Raw genomic sequence first — 26,252 nt, 5'->3', positions numbered from 1 at the left:
ATGAAGCGGTATATAAGTCCACTGCTATTGCTATTGCTATTGCTAATTTTGCTATGTTGTGAGATTGTTTTCAGCTCCTCAGTTGGTGTCTCTTGCCCTGAATTCTTGTAACGTGGTGAATCAAGGTTGCTTGGTAGTTGGTGTTAGCTCAGATGGCAGAGTGCTTGCTTTGGATGCAAGAGGTTGTGGATCGATGCCCGCATTCTCCAGCCAACTCTCTTGTTTGTTTGTTTTTTTCCTGATCCATACACTAATTCAACCTCATTGAATCCCTCTGTACACATTATTTTGTGTTGAATACTAGCGCGGGAAATACAAGCGCGCGAATAAAGGACTCCTTTCCTGATTGGTTCCCGGGAGGAGCCGGGTCAATCTTCGCCCTGATTGGTCGAGCTACTCGACGCCCCATTGGCTCCTCGTTCAAACCCGGGGGTATAAATGTTTGGCGCGAACCACGCCACGTTGAATCGCAGTTTACTATGAGCTGAATAAAGTCACTTCCTCATACCTCTTGTCGCGTCCTTCCCTTCGCTCCAAGATACAAAACTGGCGACGAGGGTGGGATACCGATTCCCGCGACCACGGAGAAGAACAGCCAGCTGCCACCGCGTCTGAACCAGCTCGAACGCTATCTTCAGACTGAGAACTCCGGCAGCGAACGCGAAATTTTCTCCGCCTTTTCTCTCTCTCTCTCCGGCTCCACACCACGATGGCATCGTCGCTTCCTCCTTTCGCGCCATTCGGCGGAGCCACCGGGGAATCATGGGACGGGTTCATGGAGCGTTTCGAGTGCTACCTGATCGCCTCGAAGAACCAGGCTCAGACCGACGAGGAGAAATGCAGCTTCTTCCTGTCCTGCTGTGAGCCTTCCATGTTCGCCTCTGCGAGAGCCCTGGCCGCCCCGAGGCCAGCCTACAAACTTGGGTGGGACGAGCTGATGTCCAGGCTGAGGAACCACTACGCTCCCTCACCCTCTCTATTTGCACGCCGTTTCGCTTTCCGCCGCCGAGTGCAAAAGCCCAACGAATCCATCAGCCAGTTCCTGGAGGCTTTGCGCACAGTGGCCGCCCAGTGTGATTTTGCAGACCTGGAGGAGAACCTCGCGGAGCAGTTTGTGTGCGGGGTCCGCGACGTGCAATTGCGCAGCCGCATGCTCCGGAATCACAAAATCACCCTGTTGCAAGCCGTGGAGACAGCACGAGCAGCCGAACTATCCGAACAATCCACGGCCGACATGGAACGCCTCCAGCTGAACCCCCCCGCGCAAGCCGCCGCGGGGCCGTCCACCCAGACGAACCTCGTCGACGACCTCTCCCCTGCCGAAGACGAGGAGGAGGAGGAGGAGGAAACCGTCGGGCAAATGAGGACGCAGCCGAAGCGGAGGCCACTCCAGCAACCACCGACGCCCGCTCAGCCAGCCGCAAGCGCACCTTGCCGCGGATGCGGCAGCCGCCACAGCCGCGCAGCCTGCCCGTTCCGTTCTGCCGTCTGCCGCCGCTGCCGAGGAGAAGGACACCTCGCCAGGGTCTGCCGGGCTCTCCTGCCAGCCCCATCGTTTATGCAGCCCAGCGACCAGCGCCAGGCACCGCAACCGCAACGCCGCCAACAGCCACGTTCCGCGAGGCGAGCTGAGGACTGCCATTCAACCTACCAGCCCTACAGCGCCGACTGCGTGATCTACCAGGCATCCCACGTTCCCGCTGGTAGCCGCAAGATAAGCACCGCCGTCCGACTCGAAGGTCAGCTTTGTCAAATGGAGGTGGACTCCGGGTCTTCCCGTTCTCTCCTATCTTGGGCTTTGTTTTCCCGCCTTTGTCCCGGGGTTCCCCAGAGCAGATTGCGCCCCGTCGGGGTCTCCCTCCTAGACTACCAGGGAAATGGGATTCCCACAGCTGGGATATTCCACATCCGGGTGGAATACGGGAATTTTAAGGGGAAACTCCCAGTCCTAATCGTCAGGAACGACCTGCCCGCTCTCCTGGGGTTGGAATGGTTTCCTGCCTTGGGCCTCACCATAGAAGGGGTGCACAGGGTAGTTCCCCTCTCCGCAGATAGCGTCCTAGATGAGTTCGCGGACGTGTTCGATGGGAAATTGGGTTGTTACAAGGGCACCCCCATTTCCCTCTGCCTTGATCCCCAGGTCGCTCCTGTTAGGCTGAAGGCACGCAGGGTCCCCTTCGCATTGAGAGCAAAGGTAGACGCTGAACTGGATAAACTTATCGAGCAGGGGGTACTCGAGCCCGTAGATCACGCCCGTTGGGAAACCCCCATAGTCCTCCCGGTCAAACCCGACGGATCGGTGAGGATATGTGCCGACTACAAGTCGACCATCAATTTGGCCCTGCAGGCAAACCCGTATCCGGTTCCCGTAGTGCAGCACCTACTCCACTCTTTAGGACAGGGTCGCATTTTCGCCAAGCTAGACATGGCACAGGCCTACCAGCAGCTTCCCGTAGACGACGATGCGGCTACAGCCCAGACCATCGTCACCCACCGCGGGGCCTTCCGTTGCCGCCGCCTACAATTCGGCGTCTCGGTTGCCCCTGGGATTTTCCAGAGCCTCATGGAGCGGTTGCTCCATGGGCTCCCAGGCGTCGTTCCCTACTTCGACGACGTCCTGGTCGCAGCCCCCAGTCACTCGGAACTCCTGAAAACACTGCGGGAGGTCCTCACACGTTTTAGGGAGGCAGGACTGAAATTAAAGCGCAGCAAATGCGAAATCGCTGTTCCCAAAGTTGAATTCTTGGGGTTCCTCATTGATGCCCAAGGCATCCACCCCACTCCTTCCAAAGTTGCCGCCATCAAAAACGCACCCGCACCCACCTCTAGGGCGGAATTACAGGCGTTCCTGGGGCTTTTAAACTTCTACGCCCCTTTTATCCCCCACAAGGCGTCACTAGCTGAGCCGCTACACCGACTACTTGACCGGTCAGCGGCCTGGAAATGGGGTAGCCGTGAAGCACACGCGTTCGCGGCTATAAAGGATATTTTAACTTCATCGGCAGTCCTAATCCAGTACAGCGATAGGATGCCTCTAATTCTGACTTGCGACGCCTCCCCCTATGGCGTAGGGGCGGTCCTGAGCCACGTCCTCCCGAACGGCTCAGAAGCCCCCATAGCTTTCTATTCCCGGACACTCTCCTCCACGGAGCGGAACTACAGCCAAATCGATAAAGAGGCCCTGGCTGCAGTGTCCGGCATTAAGCGGTTCCATGACTACCTCTACGGTAGGAATTTCACCCTGGTCACGGATCACAAGCCCCTCCTGGGGCTACTGGCGGGCGACAAGCCAACTCCCCCCATTTTGTCCCCCCGCATGACTCGGTGGACGGAGTTCCTAACGGCGTATTCGTATACGCTGTTATACCGTCCGGGCAAACAGCTAGGGCACGCAGACGCTCTGAGCCGTTGCCCTCTGCCAGAGACGGACACAGCCCACGTGCCCGCGCTCTCTGTTCTGTCCATCGCCGAATCCGACCTCCCCGTCTCGGCCGCGGACGTTGCAGCCTGCACAAAGGCTGACCCCGTCCTATCTCAGGTTGCTTCATGGGTTTTGAGGGGGTGGCCCACGGAAAAGGTAGCGGAAGAATTCCGTCCATTTAAAGTGCGACAAGCCGAACTCGCCCTTCACGGGGGGTGTCTTGTCTGGGGGGATAGGGTAGTGATCCCCACGGCCTTGCGGGCACGAATCCTGCCCGCACTCCACAAAAACCACCCAGGCATAGCGCGAATGAAAGCCTTAGCCCGTAGCTACGTGTGGTGGCCCTTGTTAGACTCGGAAATTGCAGACTACGTAGGCCGATGCAGGATCTGCCAAAACTCTAGGCCGAATCCCCCCACAGCCACCCCTCGTGAGTGGGAGATCCCTAGAGGCCCATGGTCCCGTTTACACATCGACTTTGCCGGCCCCTTCCACGGCCGGAACTTCATGATAGTAGTCGATGCTTACTCCAAGTGGGTGGAGCTGGTAATCATGACCTCCACCACAGCGGAGAGTACAGTGAGGGCCCTCCGTAAGATGTTCGCTACCCATGGGTTACCGGATGTGATAGTTTCCGATAATGGGCCCCAGTTTACCTCCACCACGTTCCAAGAATTCCTGGCCGAGCAAGGAATCAGACACGCGGCCACAGCCCCCTATCACCCAGCTAGTAATGGCCGGGCGGAGCGCGCAGTTCGCTCAGCGAAAGAAGCCTTGGGCCGCATGGGCCAGGGCGACTGGCAAGAAAGAGTAGCGGCCTACCTCTTGAGCCAGCACTCCATACCCTGCCCAACGACAAATAAAAGTCCCGCGGAGCTCTTGATGGGTAGGAGATTGCGAACCCCCCTAGACAGGCTCCATCCACTTTACGCAGGAGATCCGCCAAGCAACCTGGGGGCCCTTCCTTCCCACGCGTTTAAGCTAGGGGATCCTGTATGGGCCCGCTCCTTTTCTGGGGATCCACGGTGGGCTCCCGCAACCATCACAGCTCTGACCGGCCCCTGTTCCTTCAGGGTCGGCCTGGCCGACGGAACACAATGGAGGCGCCACGTGGACCAATTAAGGCGTCGCCTTCCCGCGGAAACAGACGGCCCAAGCCCCTCAGACACCCGCTCTCAGCAGGAGCCACCCTCGTTGACCCTTTTCCCTACGGACCGTTTCCACCCGGGGAACGGGAGACAAGCCGATGCGAACTTTCCGGACAGGCGCGCCTCACCCGGCTACTCCCTTCCTCGAAGCTCTTATCGAGACTCTGAACCTACACCCCTACCGGACTGCACGGGGCCGCTACCGGACACTCCGGCTGCCACGGAAACACCGCCCCGGACAGATGGACATCGGACACGGGACCCGGGGCCAGCACTCTCTCACGGGGCCGCGCCGCAGGTTCACCGCCCCACCACGGACACGCCTCCGCCGGCGGTTCCCCCCCCGTCGACGACCGCCGGGGAGCCACGAAGATCGGGACGAGAACGCCACCGTCCCGCCTACCTACAAGACTATGTTTGCCCTTCCTAAAGGAACTCTTTGACTGAGGGGGGAGGGGTGTTGAATACTAGCGCGGGAAATACAAGCGCGCGAATAAAGGACTCCTTTCCTGATTGGTTCCCGGGCGGAGCCGGGTCAATCTTCGCCCTGATTGGTCGAGCTACTCGACGCCCCATTGGCTCCTCATTCAAACCCGGGGGTATAAATGTTTGGCGCGAACCACGCCACGTTGAATCACAGTTTACTATGAGCTGAATAAAGTCACTTCCTCATACCTCTTGTCGCGTCCTTCCCTTCGCTCCAAGTATCTGCCTTTTCTTTTGTATGCTGTGAGAAGTATCTATGAGAAGCAATTGGGAAATCGTTCACCCTGTGAAAGCAAGCAATCAGAGCCATTCATGAAATCTGAAATTTTATGGTCTACCAGTTATAAGAACCTCACCAGAGTGCTTCCCTTGCCTTGGTTACAACCAGATAAGGCTTCATGGATGGATTTGGGGGCAAGTCAAGCTTAAGCTAATTGTAACAATTAGTGCAACAATTCCAAGGTAGGCACTCACAAATTAATGCACTTAGGTTGCACACCCTGGAAATGTGTCATCTAACTCTTCCTTAACCATAATGTAATGATTATACCCTAGTGACTGGATCCCCACATCCCACTTTGCCAGAGGGTGAGGGTTAGTGCTAATCCAGGCATCCCTCTGAAGTTCCAGATTTGATGTAGGTAGGTTGGACTGCATTCTCACCATGGAGCACCAACCTTCTCCAGTTTCTCAATGTTACCTTGGTTTCTTTCTTGGTAAATTGTGCAAGAATGCTATCAGACAGCTGGGGAATTAGCTCAAATGGTAGAGCGCTTGCTTAGCATGCAAGAGGTAGCAAGATCGATGCCTGCATTCTCCAGATATTTTCTTTTATTTGCTCCATCCATAGGGAGTCCTTCATCTAACTGCTGCATCTCCTCCGAGGTTCTTTCAGCGTGATGCTCCTTAGCTATTGAAAAGCTTCAGCCCAAGGCAGAAAAGTTTAGCCTGAAGAGACAATGGATCTTTTTTTCCTGTAAATATCTGATTAATGGAATAGCTCCCTCTGGAGACCAACATTGTCCAAACACTGTTTGCTTTCTGAGCAAGATTCAAAAAAACAAAATCACTTTAAGATGAAAGTTCATTTGTTCTATAGAAAGGCTGGATTTGTGGTTGTATTTTGAACAGAACAGACTTGGAAGTCTCAAGAGTGTGCTACACTTCAAAGGCATAGAATGTATTTGAACAATTCAATTTCTCTCAACCCCTCTCCACTTTCCCAAAATTCCCTCAGCCGTAGATGTATCTTAAGTTACAGTTCCTCTCACTGTCTTCTTAACTTCTCAGTCCCTCTTCCCAGACATTGTTAACTACACCTAACCAAATTGAACCTTATGCTTTTTCCTCTTAGTTCTTCAACCATCATTCCTTGTCCATCTAAATCAGTGGACAATTTCCTTCCTGGTGAAACAGCCAGCTTCTTGCTCCTTCTTCCTTAGATATATTATTTTGGAGAGAAAGCTGTGTTGATGCTCTCTTAACACTCATCAACAGCAACATACAAATACATCAATAATCATGCAGTCATCAAACTAAAGAAATACATCACATTTATGTGTCATAAAGCAAGCACACCATCATAATATAAGCATGCAAATATCAGCACAATGGCCAGGCTCAATCTGACTTTGGACACATTATGTGACGACCTGGCTATTTGGTGAAGGCTCTAAAGCTGGAAATGGTGGAAAGGAAGAAAAGAAAAGGATTTCCAGCAGCAAATGGGTGGACCTGTTACAGTGGTGATGGAGGAAGCCTTGGGAGAGCTGAAGGACCAAGTGAGGGGCAGATGAGCATGGAGAATGTCTACCTATGTGAAATCTATCTTTTTTTACTACTGGTTCTGTGGGCATGGCTTGTTGGAGTCATGTTACTATGTAGTCATGTAACTGGGGGATCAAAAGGCAAAAACTCATTTTAATAATGTCCTGCTGGAGCAGGGTTGGACTAGATGACCTCCAGGTCCCTTCCAGTCCTGGATTATCCTTTGAAGCTGCATCTAGTGACAGGTTTGTAGTCCTTCCTTCCTCTCCTTTTTCTATCCCTCCCTCTCTTTCTTTTTCTTTCTTTCTCCCTCTCCCTCCCTCCCTCTTTCTTTCTTTCTTTCTTTCTTTCTCAGAAGCCCCCACCGCTTATTTTTGGCCCCCAACCCCTGTTTTTGCCCCACCCCCATTTTTGGCCTCCACCCCCATGTTTCTGGAGAACATGTAGTTAAAAAAATGCTTAAAAGTTTTTTTAAAAAAGTTCCGAAGATCAGTTGTGTCACGTGCGATCGTTGGAACTTTTTTTTTTTTTTTTTTTTAGTTTTTAAAGTATTTTTTACTACCGGTTCTGTGAACCAGTATCATTTTTTTTACTACCAGTTGGGTGAACCGGCCTGAACAGGTAGCATCTCAATCCTGCCTATGTGGTTAATAAGAGTCATTACTGACCTGATGGCACGTAATCAATAACATTCAGAAAATCTCTCTGGAAATATTTTGGGCGAAATATTTGGTGTCAGGAATGAGTTACTCCAATACAAGAATGAGTTACTCCAATACCTCTGCTTTGCTACTTGCTTTCGGCTGGCATTGATAGCAATAGCAATAGCAATAGCAATAGCAGTTAGACTTATATACCGCTTCATAGGGCTTTCAGCCCTCTCTAAGCGGTTTACAGAGTCAGCATATCGCCCCCACAGTCTGGGTCCTCATTTCACCCACCTCGGAAGGATGGAAGGCTGAGTCAACCTTGAGCCGGTGAGATTAGAACCGCTGAACTGCAGATAACAGTCAGCTGAAGTGGCCTGCAGTACTGCACCCTAACCACTGCGCCACCTCGGCTCGATTGAAACGGGGAGGGGGGGGCATGGTATTTGGGTGGGGAAGTATTCAGTATAGGAGTGATTGTAAAAAGGGAGTTGTTCTCACCATCTACTGCGCATGCTGCAGATAGTGGATTTGCTGCCAAGGCCAACTGTCCGGCATACCAACCTGATGATGCTTTTTGAAGATGTCTCCCACATGACACCTGTGGGATGTGCGGATTCGACTATGGGATGGGGTTACCAGGGGGAGGGAGTTCGGTCACATATTGATATCTATGATTACACGCGCTTTTGCCTCAGATCTTGCTTTGCTTAGCTGCTATCTACTCATGACCAGTAAAAGTACTCTTAATTCTGCAAAATGGAGTTGAGTGGTTTCTTTCTTGGTTACTGAGGGAGGCCGCCTTGACATAGGCTTCAGTTGAACCATCAGAGTCTCAGGGACAACCCCAAGTTCCCTTTGAAACTTAGTCATGCCCATCAAGCTCCTTGCAAAGGTAAGTAGTACAGTGTGTGTGTGGGGGGGAGGGAATCCCCGGGCCACGCGATTTAGATTAGCATAAAACCAGGAAATCCGGCTTTCTAGCTAATAGAAATCACGTGTCACAGCTGATAGTCGGAAATACCGGTTCTCCCGATAGCATTTTTTTACTGCCGGTTCAAGCGAATCAGTCTAAAACGGTAGCATAGGCTGATGGTAATATTACCCCAGCTCCATGTAATGCATAACCTTTGGAATTACAATGAAAAATTTAGCTTAGAAACTAAAACATTAGGACTTCATTGATTCCCCCACCCCCAAATATCTGCTTAAAGAGGCATGAAAGAGATGTTATTTGATGGGCTACAAGAACAATCAATCTTCTCTAGAATAGTTGCTCAGGTTGATTCAGGTATGTTGTTCTAATCACATCTGGAATAACAGACAACAAGACAAAAAGGTAACTGAAATACACATCAAATTGATTTTTTTTAGATGTGTCCTGAGCATGCAAGTTACGAGAAGAATATAAACAACGCAGAGAGGGTTCCATTTCCAAATTTTTATCACTGCACCAAATCACCAACATGAGCTAAGCAGAGAAATTATGTACAATGGAATTTATTTTAAATATGTATTTTACACCATGTAGGTTGCAATCCCCCGCAGGTTTCTTCAGTTTCATTAAGTCAAGGATGAGCAGCGTGTGGTCCTCCAAATGTTGTTGGATGGTAAATCCCCACATCCCTTGCTCAGGATGTTTCAAAGTGACATTCAATAAAATCTGGAAAGGGCCCCATTGCTAATCCCTGGATTAAAAGAGAAACAAGATGCGGGTTAGAGACGAACGCTGTAGAAATTAGATGTTCTTGGCAAGTACTTTTTTAAAAAAGTTTTTTTTTTACTTTTTTTTTCTCTTACATAGAGTTATAGGTATACATTCACATAGTTATCCTTCTTCTTTACATCTGTCATTCTTGTACATTTGTCATTCCACTTAAAATATTACAATATACAGTTTGAGTTGCTTTGCATACCATCCCACCACCTATTTTTAACACTGCCTTATTTCTCTGTTTCTTTTCTCCCGCCCGCCCTCCCTCCCTACTCTACTTTCTTCTTTCCTCCTCTCCTTTCCCTTCCTTCTTCCCTTCTCTCCTCTACTCCTTTCTTCTTCTCCTTCCTACCGTCTCTCCTTCTCTTTCTCCCCCTTCCACCCTCAACTCCTTGCCTCTTTCTTCCTTTCCTCCTCTTCCTCTCCTCTCCTCCCCTCTTCTTTTCTTTTTCTGTTGTTGTGGGTATCTCTTTCAGTTCTCATTTATTTTCTTGGGATGGCATTTCTGCAAACCCAAACATAATTTAAAAACATTTCGTATTCCCTTTCCTTTGCTAATCTATCCTAGCTATGTTTTCCCCTTTATATCTTGCTCTTGAATATATACTTGTATATTAATACTTTCTTTTCTATTTCACCCCATCTTCCCCTCCCTTTTCCATTTAATAGTTTATCGTCTGGGTTCTGTATTTTCCCCTTATTTCCTTTTTTAAATTTCTTTCTCTAGCGAATCATAAATTGGCAAGTTTTTCAGATGAAAAAAAAAAAGAGAGATTCTCTGGGGAGTCACAGAGAACATAAGCCACAATATTTACCAGGTTCTTTAATTCCAGTTCTGAGGCAAAGATGGTATTTCTCCATTACATTTGTCAGTGGAGCAACAACTTGAAACACGGACATATGGATCCGCCTTCGTTGTTCTGTTGCAAAGCCAACTTCCCAAGCTGCTATAGATACAGGTATACCTTAGGAAGTAGAGTTCACCATCTATAAGGGGAAAGATAAAAATATGTGAAATGGGTACCTTAAAAATATATATATTCGCCTGGGTTCAGGAGAACCCGTAGCTAACGTTATGGCTGGTTTGGAGAACCTCCAAATCCCATCCCTGGCTGGCCCCGCCCATACCATCCTGCCTGGGGGTGATCCCAGAACCTTACTCGGGGAACATCAGTTGCTTTATTTATGGATCGATCAAATTTATATAGCTGCCCATCTCATGAGTGTGACTCTGGGAGGCATTGCCATAAAACAAAACAGTAAAAACACACCTTCAATAACCATTACAATTTAAATATACAGAACACCACAGGAGAGTGTTTTGAAGACTCGCACACAATGAAATCCCCTCGTGCCTCTCTGTTACTTATTAGTGTCCCTGCAATCTCGTTGGCTGAGTAACTCTTGCCAAGTGAGGACACTGCCCTGAAAGGTTTCCAAGCTCTCCAATGAACCTGCTTTAGAACAAACACTGAGGCTTGTTGGCGGTGCTTTTCTCTGTGGGAGGGGCTGCCCTTTCTGTGTGACAGGAGGGGACGAGAGAAGACAGACAGATGAAGACTGTTGGGTGAAGGTGGTGGATGTTGTGGTCTGCAAGTGGCCTGTGGAGTTGGCAGTAGAGTTGGACAGTGAGGAGGTTGGGGAGGAACATGGGCCAGTCCATGGAATCTGGGGAAGGCTTGGATCAGGGCTCTGCGTCGAAGGAAGAAAGGGGCCCAGGGCCATCTGGTAGTTATGTGCTGTCTCACTGGCATCAGTGAGGCAGAAGAACAGTGTAGGCCTGTTCCCACTGTGTGCATGCGCAGAGCAGAAGGCACGAACAATTAAGACAAAAAGGGCAACACGGGAGTAAGGCTTGGAGATGATTGCCCCCTTCCATAAGAGAACCTAAACAGAACCATTCTTAAAATATCAAAACCACCAACCAAGATTCTTTAGCCTGCGCTAAATTGTAATCACACACTCCCATATCTGGCTGGCTTTCTTTCCTATATTGCATGGTTTTCATTCTTGCAACTTACTGACATAACTTGCATATGAGAAGCATTGTCCAGAGTAAGTCTTACAGGTCTCTTCTTTCTCATAGCAACCTTTGCCATTTCCAGAACCACAGACTCTACAGATGATACCTTGGGCTGACAGAGAAGAAGAGAGCATTAAATTGGACACAAAATCAGCAGACAAAGGCGTGGAACAGCTGAAGTGCTTTTGCTCAAGTTTGAATATGAAGCAAGAATTGTCTTGCAGGTAGAGGAGCTTTCCCTAAGCAGATGCACTTTGCAAGAAATCTATTTCTCTTCCCGATTAGATTACAGATTAAAAGAGTTGGAAGGGACCTTATAGGTCATCTAGTCCACCCCCTGCCCAAGCAGATTTGAGACCATTTCTGCTTTCCATCAATGCTTCCTATCTAGTGGATGGATACAACCTTATTTAGATGTTTTTCTTTTAAATTTTGTTTTACTAACAAACATGTAAAATACACACACATAAAACCTAGACGTACACCACATTTACACAATACAATATGAACAGGAGCTTCCTGTTCTTTCTAATAGCAATTATCAATCGATACCACTCACCTTATATTACTTCCCCTTCTATTTTTATTTCATTTGGATTTCACCATTCTTAACCCTCTTATTTTACTCATAACTATTTTTTTTTTGAGTTTTGTTATATTCCTTCATTGATTCTTGTTTCTTTAGATGTTATTTAGATGTTTTTCAAGAAGACAGAGATTTGCCATAAATAAGGGAAAGGTTTAATTGTACAGCAACATTTTCCTACTGCAAAACCAGACACAATTATGTGCCTCTAAATGAAATAGAAACCCTAAATTAGAAAATCTATATAAAATATAACAGCAAATCCAATGACAATTTTCATATTTTCAAAAAGGAACAAGTGCAAAGTATTACTGGAAAATCCAAATGGTTCAGACAAAAAATACTGTGGATAGTAAATAAAAATATCAGGTTTTTTTCTTATATTTTTAACTGCACTGTAAGCAGATTGCTGTGAGAAATTCAGCTTCATCTTTGCGAAGAGTATTTTTTAATTGCAATGAAGATAATGGATTTCTGCTTTAGAGCCCCTTTAAAAACAGTCAAGGAAGCTTTGAAAAGGCATCAGGATGAGAAATCAATTTTAGTAAGCAAATAGCTGGAAAATGGAGGAAGCCTTAAGCCTTCTGTTGACTCAGCCTTCCATCCTTCCGAGGTGGGTAAAATGAGGACCCGGATTGTTGTTGGGGGCAATATGCTGACTCTGTAAACCGCTTAGAGAGGGCTGAAAGCCCTATGAAGCGGTATATAAGTCTAACTGCTATTGCTATTGCTATTGCTATTCTGTTGTATCCTGCCTTGCCCCGCAGAAAACAACAATCAGAAAGAGAGCTGCCATTTTTGTATTTAATCTCATTCTTTACCCTCAAAAACTGAAGAAGTTTGACAACTCAAATCATCATTTGAGTTTGACAAACATCATTGAGTTTGACAACTCAAAATTAAGGGTTCCAACATCTCAGGGGTTGCCACAAAGAGGAGGGAGTCAAACTATTCTCCAAGGCACCTGAGGGTAGAACAAGAAGCAATGGGTGGAAACTAATTAAGGAGAGAAGCAACTTAGAACTGAGGAGAAATGTCCTGACAGTTAGAACAATTAATCAGTGGAACAGCTTGCCTCCTGAAGTTGTGAATGCCCCAACACTGGAAGTCTTTAAGAAGATGTTGGATAGCCATTTGTCTGGAATGGTATAGGGTTTCCTGCCTAGGCAGGGGGTTGGACTAGAAGACCTCCAAGGTCTCTTCCAACTCTATTCTATTCTATTCTATTCTATTCTATTCTATTCTATTCTATTCTATTCTATTCTATTCTCTTTAACCCCAGTCAAATGATTTGGCTGGGCAGCAGATCAAGAAAAGTGGAGGTTTCCAACTTGCTTAGCAGGAATAAGTCTCTTTGGAGCAATTCAGGCGTTGCATGGGGCAAGTGCTGAAGGACCAGGCTGTACTTCATTCTATGGGAAATGCAGACTATGGAATGGGGTATCCCAGGGAAGGAACATCGTGAACAGGATTGGAGAACAGCAAGTCCTGAGATGTTTTGAATCTATCTAGAAGAATCAGGTGGGTGGAGAGTAGACTATCTAAGTCACCTTCCTCTTATCATGTATAGATGAATTTGGGAAAAAACACCTGAATATGGATGAGTTTTCCTGGAATCTCTCTCTGTGTATGCTCTGCAGAACTAGGTACACACCAGCCAGTGGTGGGTTCTGGGCGGTATGGCCGGTACTGCTGCACTGGTAGTAGCTGGGGGAAGCGGCCACTGTACCGGTACGGTAACTCGTTTGGCCCACCCGCCTGCCTGCATTCCATAGCTGTTTATAACGTGACTGGCCAATTGCGCACCCATGCACAGTGTGCGGCGCCTGTTTGACCTCCGCCGAGCAGTTGGGTGTTGCAGGGTGGTGGCGTGCGTAAGCATACAGAGTGTGCGTGCCCGACTAGGATGCCTGGCCCCGTGCGCAGCATACAGGTTGCGACGGGATCTGAAACCCACCACTGACACCAGTTAATCTCATCCATTTCTGCATGGTGAGTTTTTCCAGGTTCCTGCCACTCAGCACCATTTTAAGTCCTGTCAACCGGCCATTTTATTGACGGAATCCCTTCTGTTTTCATCCTTCCATCCATCCATTCCCTGATGCTATTAGAAGATGGGAGAGCTTCTCAAAACTAGGTGCTCAGTGGACACACTCTTACAAAGAGTTTTCCCATCTTCCAGCTTGAGATTCAAATTGCATGTCTCTAAAGTCATGCAAATACCTAAGCATAGTACACAAAATTGTTTGCTATAACGTTCTACTTGTCAACGACTACTTCAGCTTAATCTCAATAAAACACGGGCAAACAATCGATACAAACTCAAAGTAAACCACTCCAAACTTGATTGCAGAAAATGCGACTTCAGCAACAGAGTGGTCAACACCTGGAATGCTCTACCGACTCCATTGTTACATTCTCAAACCCTACAGCTTCAATCTTAAACTGTCTACCGTGGACCTCACCCCGTTCCTAAGAAGTCCATAAAGGGGGCATGCCTACTGTCCCTCTCCTACTCTCCCCATTTATTTGTACTCATTTATTTTGCTCATGTCCATGTTTATACATATACCTGTTATCTTGTACACGTTTGACAAACCAAATACATAAAATAAAACTAAATAAATACCTACCAGTGCTGTAGAGGAGCAGAGCAGGGAACCCGAGTAAGAAAATCACATTCATCCTGTTTTAGGTCTCTCAAGTAGAAATGTCCCGAGCCAATATGAAGAAGCGGGAAAAAGAATGCAATAAAAAGCAGAAATTCAACTTGGGGTTGGGTTTCTGGCGTGCGTTCACCAAATGTCCAAGATCAGCCAATAAGGCCTGGGACACAGATACATGCGTATGTTGTCTTTGGGGAGTTTCAAAGAGGCAGATACGGGAAGCCAAACAAAATCCCATGAGCTGGCAAACAAATCAATAAACTCTGTACACGGTGCCCTTTGTGTCACTTCCACACGATCCAACCCTAAAAACCTTGGGTCGGTGGTACATTTGCTTGCAATTGTGCAAAGGGGGAAACACCCCCCCCCCCGCCCCAGGATTGCTCACCCTTCCAATTAAATAGCAGGAAAGGAAGTCTTGCCCACCCAGAAGAGAAATCCAAATGAAAGCATATCCAAGGTTGGGCTGCCCACTATAGGAAGCCTCCCCCCCTCCAGAGAATGACATATTTGGGGGGAAATTAAAAGAGGTAAAATATTATATTTGCTAAAGGAGAAATGGAGAACTCCAGTCTTCCTGCATGGTAAAACAGCCTCCAGCAGATGCCTGAAGTTTTTAGAGATGGATATTTTGAGCCCTTTAAGAAATCCAGGCCAGCCTATTTGCAAACAAAACACCTTCATCTGCAGCGATGGGATTAAAATTTACATCTCCCCCCCCCCAATTCTAAGAACCGGAGATGATTGTCTCAGTTACTGGTTTGCCCAAACTGGTCCGAACTGGTAGAATCCCACCCCTGATCATAGTACTGCCTAAAATGTCATGTGCCTTTCTTACAACCACACCTCCTGCTCTGCTTGCAATCATTGACTGTTCAAGGTATTTTTACCCAAGAACTCAGAGATGGGTTCCTACCAGTTCGCACCAGTTTGGTAGAACCAAATCGTCAAATCTACCGAACCAGTTAGAACAGGTTCCACCAGTGGACCCGGAAAGCAGGCCACACCTACAGAAGAGGTTCCAAATTTTTTTTGAAACCCACCACTGCAAGAACTGCTACTCATCCAGGTTTGGGAATGTATTTTGAACTTGCATTTCTCTAGCAATGATCCTGTAAAGTAGAATTGGGAAGTTGCTACGGTAGAAAGTTTGCTTTCTCCCATTGTTCCATCGGGAAAGGAGAAGATCTGCTTTGGGAGTCCCCTCAGATTATAACAAGGGTGAAAATCTTCCACACTTAAGCTGTTCCACCATCTTTGCTATCTTATTTGAGACAAAGAAGATCCCAGAGGCCTTTATGGAAAGACAAAGGGGGTGGGGAAGGCTGGGAAACAGGGCCCTCATCAGTCAACAGGAGTGTTGATTTACCACCAGCCTATCCAGTACTTAGAAGGCGAGGGTTGGGCAGGACAAGCAAACAACAGCCAACCACTCAAGAGTCAGCCATCAACACATCCCAATCAACATCTAAAAAGCCACTTACAACAGGTACTATAAATACCTCACACAGAACAGCACGCACACTCTGCTAGAGAGAAGTTCCCTGAGGATGGGCTCCAGCATGAGTCTGAAAGCTCAGAAGACTAAACCTCTGGTCCCAGTGATCGACCCAGATTGGCTCCTGCAACATTATCCCAGGACACGTGTGAGCGCTTTCATTCAAGATACAAAAAAGTGCCACGACACAGAGAGGAGGATGCCAGGACAAAAATGATTTCTGTAAATATTGTCTCTAGTAAGCTAATAGAGCATCCTGAAGCAAATTTCACCATGCAAGATTCCACTTTTTTTGTTGCCTGGGGTGACAAGTATTTTAAAAATTAAATTGAAAAAAAAAATAAGGCCGTGATATTAAGAAGAGCACAGCAGCAAAAAGCAACATCAAGTTAGCAGCAGTATCAAACAATACCAACAGAGAAAAGCATTTTTTTTAGAAATCTGTTTTTTCCTTTAAAAAAACAAACCCTTCATCTTGCACAAAAGAACAAAAGATGATTCTGTCTAGGGAACACACAGTTATGGGCTAAGGGCCACCACCAAATAGGTCTTCCCACTTGTAACTAACCTCTTTGTTAAACAAGGGTGCATGTAGAAGAGTCCAGTATAATCTTAGAAGTCCTACTTGGTTCAGAAAACTTCTACAGGTGGGTTTTAAAGCAGGAAGCCAAGCAGCAACTCCTTTAACAGGGGGTGTAAAAGAGAATGTTGCAATCATTAGTTTGATCATTTACTTTCTGCTTATCTTTCCATACACACACACACACACACACACACACACACACACACACACACACACAGACACCCTTTCCAATGGCAAACACTGAGCTGAAGTGAAGAAAGTTTGCACCCACCCCTCGTAGGAGGATGAAATATTCCAGGAAATATTAAAAAGGCAGAATATTATACCTCCCTGGATGAGAAAAGGAGAAATGCTCTTGGAAAGCAGCCCCCGCCTTTGATATTAGCCCCAGAAACACTGGGCCACCTTATCTACAGCACGAAAGACCTTCCGCTCCAGGGTGATAGGATTAGACCTCACTCAAGATCCAAACCAGGACAAAGCCATTAAGCCATAATAGGAATTGCCCAAAGCCACTTCATTACATCACCCAGCAAGAGTCAACCAAGTCTGGGACACAGACAGGCTAGAAGTTAGCTGTGACCCAGAGGTGGGTTCCTACCAGTTCGGCCTGGTTCGGCCAAGTAGATAGTAACTCGGCCTGCCATGCAGCCCAAACTGGTTCTCTCAGTGGCACCATAGGCACCGGCATCTTGGGTTTTTTTTAGCACTGTGCCTGTGAGTGTGCACAAAGTGTCCTCGAGTGAACCAGCAGTAGCAGCAGCTAAAACTCATCCCTGCTGTGACCCCTGCATAGCCCCCTGAGAGCCTGACAGCCAATAGAATCCCTGCCCTTACCACAGGAACAGGAAGCTAAAGTTCAAAGCCCAAGAGAGGGTATAAATAACACTCACTCTCCACTCCATGTCTTCAGTTGCAACAGGACCATGTGCTTAATGGTTCTGCTCCATTCAACCAACTTTCCAAGCAGCCTCCATGTTTCCAGTGTCTTTCTCCCCATTTGGAAATTGAACCCAGATGGACGTTTCTTCCAAAAGAAGCAAATGGGTATCCTTTCCGGGATGGGTAGAACCATCATCCATCTCTGTGACTCCAGGATTCAGAAGTCTGCCTTACAGATTCTCTTGCTCTGAAATGAAAGGAGTCTGGGTTTGCTGTGTCTGCTAAGTACCATCCACACATGTTGGATCCAGCACACACAGAAAGCATTAACAAGACGCATTTCTTTACTGCTGTCCCTTTATCAGTATCTCTCTTCTGCAAACACAGCTACGTTGATTAAAAGCTAAAGCTGAAAAAGATCCTATTGTCTCTTCAGGCTCAGCAGTCACCAGCATTAAGATACATTTCTCAGAAACATAGAAACCCCACATTAGGGAAGAAACTGTTGGAAGGGCTTTCTATGGATGGGGCAAAATAAAGGAGAATGGCTGGAGAATGCAGGCATCGATCCTGCTAAATCTTGCATGCTAAGCAAGCGCTCTACCATTTGAGCTAATTCCCCAGCTGCTGGATAGCCCTGTTGAAAAATTTCCAAAGAAAGAAGCCAAGATAACATACAGAAACTAGCAGGAGAAGGTTGGTGTTCCCTATTGAGAGTGCAATTCAACCTACCTACATCAAAGGAAGCCCTTTGAATCAATACATCTAGACCGTTTCAGAGGGATGCCTGAATTAGCAGTGAGAGAGACCCCTCCACCTCAGGTGGCTATGGTTAAGTGGGGATCCAGTCACTTGGGGATAATCATTAAACCATGGTTTAATGAAGGGTTACCACAGGGATGTCACACTCAATTTCATTGAGGGCCACATCAGGGTTGTGTTTGACCTTGGGGGTCCGGGATGGGCTTGGCCAGCTTGACCTCACTGGTGTCAGGGGCACCTACGGTGGCCTGAGTGCTCTGCCAGTGAAAACAGGCTCCCAATCTCAGTTTTTGGCTGGAACGGCCTCCTTCAACCCTCTCCCAGCAAAAATGGAGCTTGGGAGGTCAGCCCTCCCGAGTTCCGTTTTCGCTTGCAGAGGCACCGTGGCCTAGTCCTTCACTGTTTCCAGGGCAGCTCTGTGGGCCATATCTAAGCACCCCATGGGCCAGGTCCAGGCCCCGGGTTTTGAGTTTGACACCCCTGTGCTAGGTTACTGTATATCTAAAAAGAAGATTTGATGAGAATGATCGTGGATGGCAATGTAGGAGATTAAAATGATCAAATATTATGGCCAAAATAAGCAAAACATTTGACTGGAGAATGTGGGCATCGATCCCACCACCTCTTGCATGCAAAGCAAGCACTCTACCATATGAGCTAATTCCCCAGCTCCAGCTATCCTAGACCCACCAAACCTCAAGAACTCAGGATGCAGAATCTAAAGAGATTTTTTAAAAATGTCCAAATAACCAGGCAAAATGGAGCAAAAGGTTGACTAGCAGAATGCAGCCATTGCTCCTCCTATCTCTTGCATGTAAAGCAAGTCAATGGTGGGTTGCAGGTCGTATGCCCACTATGTGTGTACCGGTGCCTGCTGGAAGCAGCAGCCACCATACCGGAAGGGTATTTTGAAGGGCCCGCCCGCCCTTACTCCTTACCTGTATTTGAAGGAAACGGGCCATCTGCGCATGCCCGTGCAGTGTACACCATCTGCATGACACTCCGCTGAGCAGCTGGAGCATCACAGGCAGTGGGTGCGCATGCGTGTATAGCGCACGTGCCCGTGGTGCACGCCTGGCTCCCGTTGCAGCGTACCGGTTGCAACAGGAGCTGAAACCCACTACTGAGGTACTCTATCCTTTGAGCTGATCACACTACATCCTAATAGTTCTGCTCCATCATTTCTCAAGAAAGAGCCAGAATCACACAGGGTGGACTGGGATGGATCCACCCAAAAACTTTCTGATGAAAGTGGGCATCGATCTCACCATCTCCTGCAAGCAAAGCAAGAGTTTGGTATTGCCCCTAATGCCCAACTGCCTGCCTGGACTGCTTTGCAACAGTGTAGAAATTTAGGGTAATATGCACAATTTGCCTGGAAGAGGATTTTCTGTAGGGAAGCCAAAAGCAAATAGAGATTAACTGGAGAATGCAGGTATTGATCCTGCTACCTCTCGCATGCGAAGCAAGCGCTCTACCATTTGAGCTAATTCCCCAGCTGTCTGGCCACCTTGTTCTATCATATTACAGTATCTCAGGACAAGAAACTGGGGAAGTGAAACTAGTCCCATTCTGGCCAGGTCCTCTGGAAATGACCAAGGCACTTCTGAACTCTATCTGGAAAAAGTTTGAGCTGGGACATCATGAGGAATTGGACAAGGTCCTCACATTGGTAAGCTTCGCCACCTGAATTCTGAATCATTTCCCTTCTGGGTTGATTAAAGCCTCTGTCCAAATGGTGGTTCATGAATCTTTGAGGGAGGGAGGATTCTGCCAGCTGTTGAAAGTGGCAGGGGTGTTGCTGCCCCTCCTCATCATTTCATCCTTGGACTTGACTGTATTGGGTAGCTTTCTTTGAGTTTTCATCCTTTTTTGAGGGATAAGGTTGTTGAGAGGGTGGTTGGCTTTCAGATGCAGAGGTCCCTGGATGCAATCTGGATACAGGTTATCTGGACTCTTTTCAGTCTGGGTTCAGGCCAAGGTATAGTATGGAGATTCATGTGCGATTCTTTGTGAGTGTGCGTGGGGCCCAGGGGGACATAGAAGCCATCATAGACATCGATGCATCAGGTGGTTTGGAGATGAAGATGAAGGCAAATGTAGAAGATTATGTTAAGAGCTGTGCTACATGTGCAACCATGAAGATGAGACCAGGGAACACCCCCTGGGCTTCTCTAACAAGTGGCCGACCCCTGCTGGCTCTGGGAGGAAATTGCCATGGACTTTATAGTTGAACTCCCACAAAGTGGAGGGAATACGATCATTTGGACCATGATTGACTTATTCTCAAAGCAAGCCCACTTCATAGCCTGCTTGGGGTTGCCCTCTGCCAGAAAATTGGCCAGGCTATCTATAAAGCTGATATACTGGCTGCAAGGAGTGCCCTGCAGGGTCATTGAACCTCTCCGAGAGGTTCAATTCACAGCTACATTCTGAAGGGAGTTCCTAAAGTCCATAGGATTGATCCAGGGACCTAGCTTGGCTTTCCATCTGAGTACTAATGGAGCTGTGGAATGCATGAACACCATGGTGGAACAGTACCTGAGATGCTATGGGGACTACCAGCAACATAACTGGGTGGATTTGCTGACTTTTGTGGAGGTGGCTTACAATAATGTAGTACACAGTAGCACTGGACTGACTCCTTTCCAGGTTACTAGCAGCATGGTATTTGTCCACATGGCTGAGCTACCTTGAGAGCCGCCATTCTCCATGACCCTGGCCAAATGGATGGAATTGCTAAAGCTGGTTTGGGAGAATATGAAACAAGCACTAGCTGAGGTGGCAAAAGCATACAAAAAGCAGGCGGATAGGAGTTGATCTCTCCAGCCCCCCTTCCAGGTGGGAGATGGCATACACCTATCAACCAAATACCTTAAGCTAAAATTGCCTAGCATGAAACTAGAACCTATGTTTTTAGGGCCAATCTCAATAGTGAAAATAATTAACTCAATCGCTGTACAGTTTGTTTCCCACACCTGTTAGGGAAACTACATCTGGTTTTCCATAGCAGTTTATTAAAGCCCGCAATTTGCTCACAGATAAGACTGCAGGACTGGCCAGCCAATGGTAGTACAGGGTGAGACCCACAATGAGGTTAAAAAGATATTGACTCCCAGGTTACACAGGGGTCGCTTGTAATAGTTAGTCCACTGGAAGGAATATCCTTTGTCTGAAGCTACATGGATCAAGAGCTGGGAAGTGAAAGCAGATAGATTAGTAAGACACTTCCATGAGAAATTCCATAGCAAGCCTAAGGGGTGCCCGGGGGGGGGGGTTAGGAACAGCAACACTAACCCCCATCACCTATCTCATTTCAGGATGTTCTTATCAGCTGAGGAGGAGGAAAGCCTGTCAGCCCTTCAGCCATCTTTAAGGGAAGTCTTCAGGGATGCCACAGCAGTGGATGGGCAAGCTGTGGGAACAAGAGCGGGGAGAGGAGAAGATAATATGGGGTGTCTTTTCCTTTGGGAGTCAAGGACGTTCAGCCTGTACCCGGGGAGGCATGATTGGAGGTCAACCAAAGTTGGGACAGTGACCTGATTGGACCATGTGATGTACATGTGGATGGAGGGGAAGGAACTTTGACTTTACTTTGCATGGGGAAAACCCGTCACTTTCAGATTTGGGTTTTCCCAGATGTGCCAATATGACATCTATAATGAATTCATGCGTTGAGGGAGATACCTGCCTTGGAGTTTTGATTCTGTTGGGGGTGTTACTTGGAACCCTGACAGGGAGAGAGGGAGGAAGGAGGGGAAAGGAGAAGAAAAAGAAAAAGAAAGAAGGAAACTTTCGCAAAGGAGAAAAACAAATGCTGTCTCTTTAAATTGGAACTGAGCATGCCTGGCTGTGGAATTCTGGGAGTTGAAATCCACAAGTCTTAATAATTTTAAATTGAAAAGATGCAGGAAAGAACAAATTGGTTATATGATTATATGTTATATGTTTTTATGTTTTTGAAGTTTTGGGGTTTGTGCAATATGAACATTGTGTTTCTAAAAGGCTTGTGAATGGAGCCAAACTTTCTCTAGGGTCATTATCTCATTATCTCTATCTGAAAGACATGTGGAATGAGCCTCAGACAGGTTTCTTTGTTAGCAGAAAGAAAGAAAAACAGCACAGCAATTTAGGGCTAGAAGGCTACTCGGAGGTCATCTAGTCCAACTGCCTGCTGCAGCATCAAACCTTACATTGTATGGATTATTTTGGTGCCTCTAACAGAGAGGAAAATTGCCAAAAAGGAGAAATAGTTTACTAGGACAAGGCTGCCATGCAGAGGAAGGCAGAGATAGTTCTTGACTTATGACTACAATTGAGCCCAATTTTTTGGTTGCTAAGAAAGAGCATTGTTAAGTGAGCTTCACCACATTTTACTCAATCCATGACATCTCCTGGTGAGTGACATCAAGTTGGCCACTCCCACCCAGTCACATGACTGCCAAACCACTCCCATAAAACAGGCCACACCTACAGAATAGGTTCTAAAAGAAATTGAAACCACCACTGGCACAAGGCCAAGGTGAACAATCTTCTGAAGGACACTGCTACATATGAGACTCTGAAGAGAGACCCTGCCAGCAGTTGCAAGAAAAGGGTCACTACAATCAGAAAAATACTTGAATGCGCAGAAATGGATGAAATATCAATATAACTAAAAAAAAAGAGAAGAATGGGACTTCTATAAAGTATGGAATAAAATTTACAAGTGTCTAGAAATCAGAAGCCAAAACAGAAAATAGAGAATACAAATATATGGAAATACAACTAATGAATATTATTATGTGTCAATATTATGTTTGCTACATTATAGGACAAGGTTACAGTGATAAGAAGGCAATGCAGAAGGGAGAATTATAAAAGCTAATCAGGAAAGCCGATATAGAAAGCTGTAAAATTACTGTATATTGTTATGTATGTTCTCTGTTTTGTTTTGTTTTATTTTGTTTTTTCCTTGTGTCTTCTTTACTATTTGTAAAGATTTAAACATTCAATAAAATTATTTTAAAAAAAGAAAAGAAAAAGGTCACTGATTTCTTGCAACATCTACTGGAGGGCAATGCCATTGATAAGCCACAATATTACTGTCTTTATCCTGGGGAAGCCACCCCATGCATATATGGACTCGCCAAAATCCACTCAGACCAACTGTCAACAGCATCAACTCTGCCACCTACAACATTGCAAAACATCTAAACACCTTATTCCTTGCAAAGAGAGACTTGTTAGAAACCATACAAACAAAATTCCTGCGAGCCATCTTAGCTGCACCCAATGGAACTCCAAATGCCCAGTTAAGAATTGAGACAGGCATGCCTCAAATTTGAGTAAGAGCCTGGAAGATGATGATCATTTATTGGCTTAAAATGCATTTCTTTCCAGAGAGACTGTCCCCACTAGTGTTGACTGACAATTTCCCTTCCCCCTGGAAACAAGCAATTGATCACAAGCTGGGCTCTTATGGGCTCTCACCATTATTCTTAATGTCCCAGGCTTTGAGCAAGCAAAGCAAGTAGTAATTAATAGAATGAGGGACATGGAGTTCCAAGAAGAACTAAATAGGTTGCCTCTCCACAGTAGGGACAGAATCAAACAAGGTGTGTGGGAATCAGCAAGATATCTAAATGACCTGATCTCCACAAAACAAAGAATAGCTTTCTTCATAGCCAGATTTAACATTCTTCCTTCAGCACTCCTCCAGGGCAGGTATAAGAGAACACCTATAGCAGAACGGGTTTGTATATGTGGTAAAGGAGAAGTGGAAGATAATCCACATGTTCTATTACACTGCGAGCTATACAGAGCTTGTAGGTCTGCACATATTCTCCCCTTATTAGAGAGATTGCCAGGGAGGGCAGACAATTTTTATCCAGGCTTTGTCCTCCAGGACACTAACCCAGTTACCACGTATGCAGTGGCAAAGTTCTGTGCTGTTGCAATGTCCATAAGAAAAAAATTGGCTACAGAAGTATAGTACCATTTTGTACCAATTATCTGGACATACCTCTAACAATTTTTGGACCATTATGTTGTTATCCACTTTTAATGTCAATACTTTTTAATTATATTTTAATGTTAGTATTTTTTAATATAGTGTAAAAACTAATGTGTATTGCTGGTCTTTGACCATAATAAAGATTTTACTAACTTTACTCTAAACAACTTATTAGTGTCAGGCCTGCAGCCAGATCTTTGGCCTGCCACACTTTCTATTATTTTACTATGCCTTTTCTATTGTGGGAAAATGGGAGGGGGGATTGTAAGGAGTCACATACTATGTAGCCAAAACAAAATTCTTTCTAGAAAGCCAAGGTCATCCTTTGTCTCTGCACATGACCAGAACTGGGTGGGTAAAACTGCCAGCATGGTAGTGGGAGATTGGACCATGTGATGGACTTGTGGGTGTGTGGGCAAGATCTTGAACTTTCAACTGAGTGGGTAAAAGCTTTCAGATTCGGGTTTTCCCAGATGTGCCAACATGGTTCTCTTAATAAATTGGAACTTTGAGGAATACTTTGCCTTGGACTCTGATTTACTTTTGGATGCTGTTTGGGACTCTGACATTTAGCTCCTCTAGTTGGCAACACCACCCATGACATCAACAATTCACAGGACTTCACCAGCAAGGTTTGGAAACGAAAACTGGACCTGAATGAGACCATGGTTTCCTATGATGTGACTTCCCTCTTCACCTGCATTCCAACTACTGAAGCTGTCAGGATACTGGAAAAAAATGACTGCTACAAGATAGCAACTTAGGTGACAAGTTTGGGAAACCATCATCTGGGTGACTGAGAATATCCATCGTTGCCTATAGAAGTTTTCTGCCGTAAATCAGACCCTGAGGTTATTCTGGCATGTCCTGTATGCACCCTTCCTTAACAAAGAGACTATTTACAAGTGGGGAGGTATATTTGATGGTGGCACCATCCCTTAATGCATGCTCCTTAGACAGGGGTCTTTGGTGCCAGATGAAAGTAGCATTATTTGGTAGCAGTATTGCTGCTAATTTGATGATACTTTTCGTGTTGTCCTATTCCTTCTTTTGTAGCTTGTTTTACACTGAATTTATAATGTCAGAGTCTTATTTTTTCATCATCATTTTTAAAATATCTGGTGCAACTTTAGAGAACATTGGATGACAGAAAACACAGCATTCTTATATTTTAGAGACAGTATGATCATGTTTTCAGAGGAAAATTCTACCAATACCGGTATGTGTAGGACTACTTCTATCTTTGATTTCAAGCTTTTCGCTGCAATTTCAATATGTATCATAGCTAAAATAGCTAAAGTAGCAGGAATTTTATTTATGCATATTTGATATGTTTGACCCTTCAAATCACCAAGGCATCTGATGGTTTGGAGCAGGGGTGTCAAACTCGATTTCATTGAGGGCTGCATCAGGGTTGGGTTTGACCTCAGGGGGCCAGGGTGGGTGTGGCCAGGCTGGGTGTGGCCAGGGTGGATGTGGCCAGCTCGACATCACTCATATTGGGGTGCCTGTGGGGGCCCAAGCGCTCTGCTACCAAAAATGGACTCCCAAATTCCATTTTTGGCTATGATGGCCTCCTACAATCCTCTGCCAGCAAAAATGTCTCCCGGGCTCCATTTTCAGCTGCCATGGCCTCCTGCAATCCTCTGCCAACAAAACGGGCTCCTGAGCTCCATTTCTGGCTGTGATGGCCTCCTGCAATCCTCTGCCAGCAAAAATGAAGCTTTGGAGGGTGGCGTGCAGCCCCCCAGAGCTCTGTTTTCTCTGCCAGAGGCACTGTGGTCCAGTCCTTCACTGTTTCCAGAGCATCTCTGTGGGCCAGATCTAAGCACCCTTCAGGCTGGATTTGGCCCCCAGGCCTTGAGTTTGACACCTCTGGTTTGAAGCAATCATAGAATTCACTTGATCAATCTGATTCTTTGAGGGGCTTGACCCAGGAAACAACCCACTGATCTGTCTCTGTGAAAAGGAAGAGAGATCAGTAGGGATAATCTCTGAATTCCAAAGATCACTTACAACTTTGGCAATGTTGGCAACAAATGATGTGGGTTCAAGAGAGTTGAGAAACCCTACG

At 46.5% G+C, this 26,252-nt stretch overlaps 1 long non-coding RNA gene across 2 annotated transcripts; it reads right to left on the bottom strand.

Annotated features, from left to right (window-relative positions):
- Window positions 1–8,895: 8,895 nt before the first annotated feature.
- On the bottom strand, window positions 8,896–16,605 carry LOC148047801 (uncharacterized). Of its 2 annotated transcripts, XR_015695857.1 has the most exons (5): window positions 16,525–16,605; window positions 14,426–14,491; window positions 11,205–11,318; window positions 9,999–10,170; window positions 8,896–9,157 (listed from the first exon to the last, which is right to left on the bottom strand). It is a non-coding gene; the product is annotated as an uncharacterized LOC148047801 (long non-coding RNA). The 2 variants fall into 2 exon arrangements; XR_015695856.1 differs by lacking the exon at window positions 16,525–16,605 and having other exon boundaries at window positions 14,426–14,591.
- Between the last annotated feature and the right edge of the window lie 9,647 nt (window positions 16,606–26,252).

The sequence above is a fragment of the Thamnophis sirtalis genome, unplaced genomic scaffold, assembly GCF_051295495.1.
Source record: "Thamnophis sirtalis isolate CommonGarterSnake01/CBP01778 unplaced genomic scaffold, rThaSir2_p1.2 scaffold_3, whole genome shotgun sequence".
Classification (NCBI taxonomy): Eukaryota; Metazoa; Chordata; class Lepidosauria; order Squamata; family Natricidae; genus Thamnophis; species Thamnophis sirtalis.
This window is presented reverse-complemented; position numbering and strand designations above follow the sequence as displayed.